The 12,057-nt window shown below is 47.8% G+C and overlaps 1 protein-coding gene across 1 annotated transcript in view; it reads right to left on the reverse strand.

Moving 5' to 3' along the window:
- The window catches only part of LOC135910990 (protein O-glucosyltransferase 2-like), a 54,089-nt gene that overhangs the window by 33,870 nt on the left and 8,162 nt on the right, over positions 1–12,057 (reverse strand). The gene's annotated exons all lie outside the window — the stretch shown is intronic.

Genomic DNA, 12,057 nt, shown 5'->3' on the forward strand with positions numbered 1-12,057 from the left:
CAGGCGAGCTGGGCATTTTGACGGGTGTGCGGAGACGTAAACTGAAGCCTCTCCTTACTACTACTGTTGAGATAAAGGGGTTTTAGCATAAACGTGAGCAGAATGAGCAGCCTGCACGGCGCAGCCACATAGTTGCGCAGAGCTTAACCAGCCAAGCACAGAGCTACTACAGTGCAGTCCACTTTACAAAAAATATTATTGTTATAACTGATGATAGCTATATCTGGACTGCCGTAAAAAAAAGACAAAAAGCCGTCGGACGTACTTTTGTAGCTCCAAAGCCGAATTCACCACTTGCACTAAAGAATAGATGTTGTAGAAAGTAGGCTGTGAAAAACAAAACTTTATTTCTAGCGCCAAAGATTCTGTCAAGCGTTAGGCACGCTGAAGTAATCTGAATTCTGCACTTGCTTTCGCGGCAGTTTCAGCTTCCCAACCCGTGGTATGCACAGCTTCCAGCTGCTGCGCGAACACTGGCGGCAATCCTTTGGAACGCACAAAATCAATTAAGGAGTAAATCGACAACAATGCACCTTTCGTGGACATCGAGGTCGCAGTCAAGGAGCCACTGTCAATCTCGTCACTGTCACTGCTGCCGTCGCCACCGTCGCATAACATTGCCGTCTGTTGCGACAGCACACCTTCAGCAATCGCCTCGTCAGTGATCTCACTGCAGAACGAGGCAGCACTGTCTGCAGTCAAGAACTCCTCCATCGAAGCACCACCGACGTGCGTGGTAGAGACATGCTCCCAGAGCTCGGTTGAATTGGTGGCATTCGCCGTGATGGTCTCACTATCAGTAGGGGAGGGGGTTTGTTCGTACTGGTGTACAAAGCCCGCCTTTTTGAAGCAGTCTTGTATGGTGGACTGCTTCACTTCATGCCATGCACCATAGACGAAGCACACAGCCTTCAAAAGGCTGATTTTCAGGTCAGGGGGCCCACCTGCATGGCCCAACATGCCAGGAGCTGTGCGGTCAATGACTAAGATTAGCCACTCCAGCATGCGCCGCCGATACAAAGCCTTAAAGTTGACTATCACGCCAGCGTCCAACGGCTGAAGGCCTACCGTCGTGTTGGGAGGCAGAAACATCAATTTGACCGATGTCAGCTTCAGGTTAATGCCGAGTGCACTACAGTTGTCCAGTAGCAACACTGCTCTTCTTCCTTGGCTTTCAATTATGCTGCCCAACTCGAGCAGCCACTCCTCAAACAACTCGCCGGTCATCAACGCCTTCTTATTGCTGCAATAGTGGATGGGAATGTGCCGATTCTTGAAGCGTGCTGGCTTCTTGGATTGCCCGATAATGAAAGGCTTGAGGCGATGGCTTCCATCCATGCTAACACACAGCAACACAGTCTGTTACGAACGGCCTGCAGAGGTACCGACCAACAAAATTATCCCAGCCACCCGCAGCTGCGGGGCAGGCGATCTACGGAGAAGCGACCGCTGAGTCAACAGGACATCGGTGCCACCATGGCTGCGGTGGCGACTCGTTTTGAAAGGACAACAATAGTCAGTCCCCAGCCCAACAAAAGTTTAAGGCTAGTCTTTTGAAGAAGTACCGCCTTTCAGCCGAAGCTTTTCAGCAGGGGTTTAGAAGCACAGGCAAGAAGGATAGCAAGGGATATCGGGAGTTTGCATATAGCTTAAGGCCAACCTAATTGAGTGGTTGAAAAGCGCGGAAGCGTACGAGAGCAGAGACATTATTGTTGAATGCATGTGTCTAGAGCAGCTTTACAAAAACATCTCACAATCTGTGAAGCTGTAGGTGCAAGACAGAGGAAATGTAAACACTGTGGAAAGGGCGGCTGAATTAACCAAAGAGTACGCAATGCGTAGAAAGCTGAACGCCGAGGACGGAAATGGGGATGGTCGAAATGGACAGCGGAAACCATTTCCGTTCAAAAAGGGTTCGCAGACTAGACGACCGGAGCCTGTAGACGTGCAGGAAAAGCCCTAAGAAAAGAGCAAGGAGAAATCAAATGGGGAAACCGTACAAAAAGAGCAGAAAAGAAAATTTGAATCTTTTAGACCCATCCGCTGCTATAAATGCCACAAACTGGGACATATTGCTGTAAACTGCAGGAAGCCCAGCGTAGTTTTCTTTTACGTGGATGAAAAAGACGAGAATATGTAACTTTTAAGCCCATATCTTCTCGACCTGCAAGTTAATGGGAAGCCATGCCGGCTGCTGCGAGAAAGTGCCGCCACTATGGACATTGTCCTCATCTACTGTCACGTAAGACGTGACGGTAGATGACTTCACTAGAGAAGTAGCATGGATCAAACAGGTTGTAGAAGAACACAGCGTGTGTCTGCCCATGGCCAAAGTCAAAATCAATGGACTGTTCAGGGAGCTCGTGACCGAGGCTGCAGTTTCCAAATTTTTGTCGCTGCAGTACCCTTACATTTTTTCGAATCGGTCGGATTAGTTACTGCAGGACAGAGGGCTTAAACTGGGAGAGGGTGTAGTACAGGCGTTGACACGAGGCCAAGATCATAAAATTGCATTGCTTTCGACTGAAAATGCAAAAGCTGCTCCAGTGGGAGTAGCGAAAGAGGTAACTTCAGTAACCGAATCCCAGCTAGGCTTGAGGGATGAAAAAATGGTTGAGGAAACACTGCCAGCTGACCAGCTCAATGAGAGCGTATCACTAGGGTGTCAATTTTCACGCCTGCAGACAGAGCCAGCTGACGCACTCGCAAGCGAGACAGGGTTGTTACTATCACCGGCCTCAGAGAACTTTGATCGGCTCTTACGTGTGGACAGAGGGTCACTGGCAGCCGAGCAAAAGAATGATGGCAGCTTAGCTAAATTACATCACACAGCTAAAGGCATTGCTAGGCGCAACGTGACGATACAAGACAGAGGAGGAATGTTGTATCGGCACTACAGAGACCGAAAGGGTAGGATTATAGATCAGTTAGTGGTACCTACCAAGTACAGGGAGGACCTTTTGAGTCTCTATCATGGAAATGGGTGGTCTGGCCACCTAGGCATGAAGAAATCAAAGGAAAGATTGCTTATGGAATACTACTGGCCTGGCTGTTCCAAAGACAAAGAAAACTTTGAAAGATCATGCAACGCCTGCCAGCGCTCGGGTAAACCAGGAGAAACATGAAAAGCTGCACTAAAGTTAGTGCCCTTAATAACGGAACCTTTCAGACGACTTGCGATAGACACGGTAGGGCCTCTACCAAAGACAAAGTCGGGTTACCGGTACTTGTTCACCATGCTGTGTCCGGCTACAAAGTTTCCAGAAGCAATCCCTCTGAAAGAGCACAGTTCCACCGAAGTAGTGGACGCGCTTTTGACAGTATTCGTATGAGTTGGGTTTCCAGCCAAAATTCAGGCGGATCAAGGGTCAGTATTCACCAGTGCACCGACTTCCACATTCTTACAAAAGTGTGGGGTAAAGGTGATACACAGTTCCGTCTATTACCCTCAGTCAAATAGTGTAGAGAGGTGGCATTCAGTGCTTAAGCGAGTTTTGCGGGCTCTCTGTTACGAGCACAAGGAGGACTGGGAGAATTGCCTTCCGGCCACTTTGTTTGCATTGCGAATGGTTCCTCATGAGGCTACAGGGTTCTCGCCAGCAGAACTAGTGTGTGGGAGGACACTCCGTTCTCCACTAAGAATGTTAAGAGAGATGTAAGAGAAAGAGTTGGCGCTGCTAAATACATTTCAACTATAGATCTCGTGCGGGGATACTAGCAAGTTCCCCTTTCAGAAAATGCCAGCCGTAAACTAACTGTAAGAGAGGTAGCCTACAGTGCTTCGGAGGAGTAATGTGCTTGTTTAGTTTGGGCAGCACAGAAATTGTCGTGTTACTTGTACAGAGCGAGGTTCATCTTCGAGGCCGACCACTGTCCTCTGGCGTGGCTCAATCAAATGTCACACAAAAATGGCCGCTTGCTCCGATGGAGCCTCACTCTCCAAGAGTACAACTTCTCCGTTAGATATAAGAAGGAAAGTTGCATAGCAATGCGGATGATTTGAGCAGGCTAATTTGAATTCTGCATTTAGGGATCCCACCTAAATTTTGAGTTTGTTATTGTTAATTTTGTTAAGCCAAGAAGATTCCCTCTCATTTAGCAGGACTCCATCCATGATTGCTCAATTTGTCAGCATGAAATCCCTTCCGAATTGGCGTAGCGAAATGCAGCATTTTTTCTTTCTGCACTTATGTTTTCTTTGAAGCCCAGCGGGTCTAAAGTGAGATCCAGGATACATAATTTCGGCACAAAGCCGTGTTGTGGGGTTCGTTTTGCAGTTGCCTGTCCTTGTTGGATGTTTCGGGGTGATGTCATCATTTCACAGCTGATCGCTGCAAGCTAAGGCATCCCCCTCATTGCCACCAACCATTCTCTTCCTGCTGTAGGAGTTGAAGAGGACATCGGGATGAAAAACTTGCGAGGTTTATTTACATTATTTACAGTGAGCGTCCATTAACAGTCTTAAGGTCATTACAGTCCGGCAGCAACTCGGACGCTGCGGCCCATCGCAAGAAGTTCAAGAGAGATGAATCAAGGGATGCTCTAGGAATGCTCTAGCAATGCTCTTCTGCTGCTCTCGGTCTGCGTCTTTTAAGCCCTTCAGTGTCGATAAGACACGTCACGTTTGGCCAATGGGAGAGCGCGCTCAGGTGATGCCATTTTTGGCCAATGGTAAGTGCCCGTGCGATGGAGTCACACCAAGCGAAGAGAGTTGCTGCTTGGTCCCCCTGCGGTCTTGCCTTGCTGACTTGCAATGCGCCGTCACAATGGGCAGACGGGGACGACGCTTGGGCCCATATTGCCCGAGGGCTTTCTTCTCCCTGCGGTATTGCCTCGCTGGCTTGCAAATGCCCTCTTCAAAGGCGGATGGGGGCGACGCTGCCAGGCCTTCCCGGTACATCACAGCCGTCTTGCTTTGGGACTCACGTTACCTGGAACAGTGCCAGGCTCTCGCTTTACTTTTGGGAAGAGCCAAGCAGTGAATAGCTCCACCGGCTGCACACGAAGTGGGGTCCGCCAACTTGTTTGCACGTGTCGTGCCTCAGGAATGTGGCATCCGTGCTTCTACTCTCCTTAATTAGCTGTGGTGCGATTCGATGTGGTCTGGGGAACTCGAAGTAGGCTCAGAAAAAGGTCCCTTATCTAACACTGCCCAGCGGTTGTCAGCACTGGCCAGTCGAGATTTTCTGGGCCATGGAGGAGCTGTTACTAACGGCCTGCAGAGGTACCGACCTAAAATTTATCACAGTCCACCGCAGCAGCGGGACAGGCGATCTACGGAGAAGCGACCGCCAAGTCAACAGGACATCGGCGCCACCATGGCTGCGGCGGCGACTCATTTTGAAAGGACAACAATATGTCAGTCCGCAGCCCAACGGCGCCACCATGTCTAAGGGCGGGCGGCGGAGCAAGCATTGTTAGTGTGTACGCCGTCCCCGGCACAATCTGTTTGGAGCAGGGGAGCTCCTGGAAGATATTTTGCGGTGCCGTCTTACGCAGCTTAGAAGTCGTCAGTCAATGGACAGACGCGGCGGTCACTGACTGCGGAGTCGACTCTGGGATAAAGAGGTGCCTGCTCGGGGCAGCACCGTGTCTGCGAGAACCCTCTCACCTCGGAGTGGTCAGTGAAACCTGCTCTGAAGTGAGTGTGTAAACCCTACCCCTCAAAGGCAGGTCGGCTATGATTACTTTGGCCGCTCCAAATTGGTCAATGGTGAACTGCCATTTTCCCTCACCTAGAGATCTAGGGAGGACGGAGTGTATTTAAGGAGCCGTTGGCAGCTCCTCAGGGTGCATTCCTCTTTCAGTCATGTTAGACTGATGAACTATAACGTTCTCATGTAGATACTGTAATTAAATCCCATATTCCTCGTTCTCGATGAGAACAAGTCTCTCCCTTCAACAATGTCTTCAGCGTGGATTAGTTGGATGACGGCATGGGCCAGCTACCATCTATTTCATGCCCGACCCCAATCATTACAAGTCACCCTAACTTTAGAGCGTTTCCCATCGGGGCATGCATCTCCTTTAAAAGCGTGCGTCTTCAACATTTGAAACAAAAGAACAGTTTCGTCACAGTTGTAAATATCCTTGTCCGCGTAATGCTTCAGCACACCAGGCAGCTTTGTCAGTAGCCACTGCTGCTTCGCCTGCATATCCATGGACGCCGTTTCCCTACCACGTTTTTATAAACGATGCCATGCCGCTCTTCAAAACGCTGAATCCAGCCTCCTCCAGGTTCAAAATTTGGCCGGCCCAGAAGAAAAGTGAAGTGTTTCGCTTTGGCAGCAAGTACTGGCGCACTGATTGGCACATTATGCACGCGGGTTATGATACACCACTGGTAAAGCGACTCTTCCACCACGGTGGTAGAAGGTCTTCCACATCGGCGTACAAAGGGTCCCTAACCCTTTTCTGCTAATCGGCATGACCACTTTACTATCACGGTGCTCCCGGTTTTAAGAATTGTTGACATTGTCACCTGAGCAAGCTCATATTTATTCATGAGAGCGCTCACCTTGAAACCACATCGAAAATCCTGCAAAATTTTAATCTTCGTGTCAAGCGACAGACACAGCTTTGTCGGCACCATCTTCGAACTGGGCTGTCCGCTGCTTCAGTGGCTTCAGCTGTGAACATGCTGTGAAGCTACTATCACGCTTGCTGCGAGAGGGAGTGGGACGGGCACCACCGCACCGCTTTGCTTTTCACTTTTCTTTTTTTCCCCTCTCTCTCTCTTTCAGTGCGATTGTGGGTGACGCACGAGGTTCAAAAACGTGAAGCAGCTGGCGCCATCTTGTGGTGATGGAGATGAAACAGTCAGAAAAGCAACTTATGTTGAATTCCAATGGCAGAGTCGGAGCAGCCGACGGACTCTGCGAGCGAGCACTCGACTCTGGCGCAGAGCAACGGCTCCAAATCCGCGAGTGGAACACAACCTGCGCCGCCGGAGCAAGGCGGAAGCGGAACTTCTATCTCCGAGTTACCCAGGATGCCTTGCGTGTTGTTATTTCCTTCCGCTGTTTGCTCCCAGCACCGCCGCACCGGTCACTTGTCTCTTCAGCGCTGTTCACCAGGTTTTTTTTATTTTTGTTTTTTAAAGTGCGGAATGTATATCTCACCAAGCATGCAACAGCTTTTGCTTCCTCGCGAGTCGTGACCGGTGGCGCCTCCCGGCAGACAAACGTAGTAAAGGAAATCCGTCACGCAGAGTTCCGGTCCACTCCGCCGATTTTGGCGGAGCATCTTTTTCTGCTCCACAGAGTGACTCCCGCTTTGAATCCCCTCCGACTCTCTCATTGGAACACCTTACTCCAGCCCTCACTCTGTCATTGGAACAAAGTTGCTCCGAAACGAGCAGAAAAACTTGCTCCGACTCCGCCATTGGAATTCAACATTAGCAACAGCCCACCCCAGCATTACCAGACAGTGGTGCTTGGCGACTAAAATGCTCATCAACTGAAAAAACCTTTACGAGAAAATGACCAGAGGCTCTGTATAACCACCAAATCAGGAGCAACTACGCACGAAACACTTCTTCGAGCTGAAGGAGAAATTGCACGCGCAGACTCCTCACACACCAGACTTCCAACTAGTAATACACGTTGGTACTGTTGATGCACTATGTGACACAGGATTTGAAAGGTCCATTGAACAGCTCACAGAGAAATTAGCATCCTGGAGTAAAAAGGCACCCCAACACCACTACATTATAAGTACCATTCCAGAACCGAAGTCACGAGGCCACCAAGCAGAAGCAGCTTGTTGCAAATGGAACCAACAAATCAACAATGTATGTGCCTCACTTGGTCCCAGAGTAGAATTTATAGCCACAGGGGATGACCTCAACGAAGACATCCTCAATAAAATCCACTATACTGAAGCAGCAGGAGACCGTGTAAGCTGCCTACTACACCAAAAAATAACTCCTTTTTTTAGGAAACAACTCCTGCAAACACACAATAACATCACAAAACCGCAGACACCCCAACAGTACAGACCAGAGGGCAGTGAGGACACTATTGAAAGCCATGTAAACAGCACTTGGCCAACTAGGCCAAACAAGACGCCACTGGTAAAATGCCTCATTAAAGCCAAACAACAAAATTTCTTGCCGCTAGCCTCACAGATACAAAAGGACAACAGAATAGAACACAGCCAACAGACTACTCAAGATGAAGACGGTAACACTTGGCCGAACATGAAGTCGCCTGTAAACCAGACAGAAGAGGATCGAGTTAGCCAGGACAACACGCAGAATCACAATCCCCCGACAAAATCTAAACAACACTGACTGTACCCGAAAAGAAAACACAAAATAAAACCAGGAGACAAACAAAAGAACCTATCCATCTGCCTACTAAACATGCAAGGTGGTAGCAGCCTGAAATGGGAAGAAGTTCAATGTCAAATCAGCCAGCAAAAAATTGATTTATATGCGCTGACTGAACCACACCTTAGAGATGACGAGAAGCCCTATAGACACAACAGTCTAGAATGGTATGGCCAAAATAGAAAAGGGGGCACCAAACGTGGAGGAGGAGTCAGATTCCTTGCGCAAGCCACCCAGAAAATCTATACTGGAGAGGACCAAAACTTCCAAGAACACATGTGGGTAAAATTAGAAATAGAGAAACGCAGCATATATCTATGTGTGATATACATGGCTACAACATCTGAAGAAGACAAATGGAATAGAAAAATACATGAATGCATCACTAAGGATATCCAACAAAAATACGGTGGACACCCTGTTTCCCTCCTGGGTGACTTCAACTGCCATATAATGGACCTTGAAGGCAAAGAAAGGGATGCAATGGGCTTCTACAAACTAGTGGAAGAATGCCACCTGTCCATAGCAAAGCTAGACCCAATCTGCCAAGGCACCTACACATGGACACGACACACTCAAAAATCAGCCATTGACTATGTGTTATACAACAACTACGCCACTGCACCACACATTCAAATAAAATCTATGCACATTGATGAAGACAAAACAGACAGTTGTGGTAGCGACCACAATAGAATTAAAATACTTCTAGGTACCCCTGCACCTCGCACACAAAACAAAAATACAACACACACAGCAAGACACTGGAAGATGAGAGACAACGACAAATTGGAAAAGTTCACATCACAGCTAGAAGAAAAAATAGAAAACACCCAGACCTATGAAGCATTCATAGAACAATGTCTACAAATGGCAGATAAAACTCTTCGCAAGACAAAAGGGATGACTCGAACGTGGCCTACACCCTGGTTCGCCAAGGAATTTAAAGAAATATAAAAACGCAAAAGACTCTCCAGACTACACCGCCATACAAATGCAAAGGAAACCACGGAAAAAGCCAATGCATAGCAAACCTATTTAAACCAGAAACAAAAGGTTAAACACTTGGTAGCAAAAAGTCGACACCACCTTCAAGCAACAAGAAAGCCATATAATAAAGGAACGAAAACATTAGAGTCAAAGGTTCTGGATGTATATAGACTCCCTGGAACCAAACGAGACCACAACAAAAACAACTGCTCTACACACTTCCTCCGGACTTGTCTTGAAAACAGAGTAAGAGATGGAAACATACCTGACATCACTGTTCAAAACACTCCAAGACAATCCACAAGATCACAAACCACAACCCTTAAACACACAACTGATGAGATGAAGAGAACAAAAAAAGAACATAGCATACTGAACCCAATATTCACAACAGAACTGAAACGAAGCATCAGCGATCTTAAAAACCAAAAAGCAGTAAGCCCCAATAATATCCCCAACGAATTCCTAAAAGCACTAAAGACAAAAGCAAGAGAGGGACTACAACACTACTTCAACAGCATCCTTGATTCGGGTCAAATCCCACCAGCATGAAAAGAGGCAAAAGTGACCCTCATACACAAGGGCAAAGGAAAACCAATTGAACAACTAAATCCCTACTGCCCGATATCTATACTGAGCAATGTACAAAAGCTGTACAACACAATTTTCAACCGAAGACTACAAAAGTGCTGTGAATCAAATAACATTCACAGAGTCTCAAAACGGCTTCAGACCAAACCACAGGACAAATGACCATATATTCACTTTCACCCAAACTATGAGGATGAAAAATAAGGAAAAATCAGTGCTATATCTGGCTTTCCTTGATATGGAAAGAGCCTCTGATGGTGTTCCCCACTCGAGGCTTTGGCAAAAGCTACTGAGCATTGGACTAGATTGTAAAAGCATAGACCTGCTCAAGAACCTACACACGGATTGCACACCAGTGTACTACAAAAACTAAGGTTGAAAGTCGAGCAAAAGGTACGGCTAAAACAAGGATGCCCGTTGTCCCCAACATTATTTAACATACACATCACACAACTCCTCCAAACATTAGACAATGAGGGACCAGGCCTCCACCTGTCCACGATAATGACTGACCAGCAAGAGGAATACACCAAAATTTCATGTCTGGCATTCGCTGACGATATTGTGCTGCTAGCAGAATCAGCAGCTGACCTCCAACACCAGTTCGACATCTGCTCCCAAGTTACAGAAAACGACCAGCTAAGGTTCAACACTGACAAAACGCAGTGGATGGGAATAAATACAAGCAACTAGCGACGAATTCGCCCTCGAAGGGTACCTCATCAAAAAACATCGGAATACAAATACCTCGGCGTAACTCTCAGCGAACAATCAAATTTTCTGAATCCGCATAAAAACGCATTAGTAAAAAAATTCTATCACCTCAAAGGCCGCATCTGGCACTTGGCCAGACATTCACACAACCCCTACACTGTCGAATGCACACTGTGGAAGAGAGTAGCAGCACCAGCGACAACATCCGCAGACGATGTGCTGGCCTACTCCAGTGAAACCATAAAATGCCTGGAGCATCACCAAATAGAACTAGGCCGCTGGCTGCTAGGAGGAAGCATAGCCACTGCAAATGCAGCAGTAAGCGTGGAAATGAGTTGGTCCTCACACAAGGCAAGGGAGGCGAGGTCCAAATTACAATACGCCAGCAGACTCAAATTCATGGCAAACACAAATTACAGTCACAGAATGTACCTATACCCAAGATATAAAAACATCAAGACGGCTTGGATTCAGAAATACACGTCTCTAGACACGAAATACAGCCAAAATTCAAAACACCACAACACTAAGACAGAGGCAGAGTGGCGCAAGGCAGTCATCAAGGAAATCAATGATACTGAAAAAACAATTTGGTGCACAACAGTAGCAAAAAAGCGAAGCCTGGCACTACATTACCACCACAAGCCGGAACCATGCCCATCACCCCACTACCGAGGAGATAGAGGCAGCGCCCTGCTGTTTCAAGCCCGCACTGGTGCTCTCCTCACAAACCAACGCCGCCACGAACGATTTGGCGTGGTTTCGACGTGCCGCTTGTGTGGTTCACCAGAAGAAACCTTTCTCAACATGCTACAACAATGTCCAAGACTTCCCGCAGATCCCCGATCATGCCCCCTGGCCGAGAGCCTGGCGCTGACTGGTTTCACCGAGGAGGACTGAACTGCACGCGCCGAAACTACAAAGATCCGGCTAGAACAGTGGGAATGACTGGGCAGGTGAGCTGAAAATCTGGAGGAAAACCCCAGACAGATATCGCCCGGCTAGAGCCACCCAGTCACAGCGAACGGCCACCGACGCCGACCACCTTAGCTACACGAGCAACTACAACAGATCACGGCCGACCAAGCATCGATGCGGCTCGGACGCGCTGACTTGAACCGGCATGGCTGGCAGATTGGATCGTCATGGCTTTGGTGAAATCCGAGGCAAATGGAGCCTAGACTGCAATGAACTGGACCAAACAGACGGCCTCACAGACTGTGATTGTGACAAAACTGTGTTTTATTTTCTTTCTCTCCTTACTTTCCTTTTCGTGCTTTCAACATCTCCTGTGACGTTGACAAACGCCTGCCTTGAGTCAAAAGGGATCAGGACCACTTACTTACTTACTTACTTACTTACTTTAGTTACTTACTTACTTACTTACTTACTTACTTACTTACTTACTTACTTACTTACTTACTTACTTT

The sequence above is a fragment of the Dermacentor albipictus genome, chromosome 1 (genome assembly GCF_038994185.2).
Source record: "Dermacentor albipictus isolate Rhodes 1998 colony chromosome 1, USDA_Dalb.pri_finalv2, whole genome shotgun sequence".
Lineage (NCBI taxonomy): Eukaryota > Metazoa > Arthropoda > Arachnida > Ixodida > Ixodidae > Dermacentor > Dermacentor albipictus.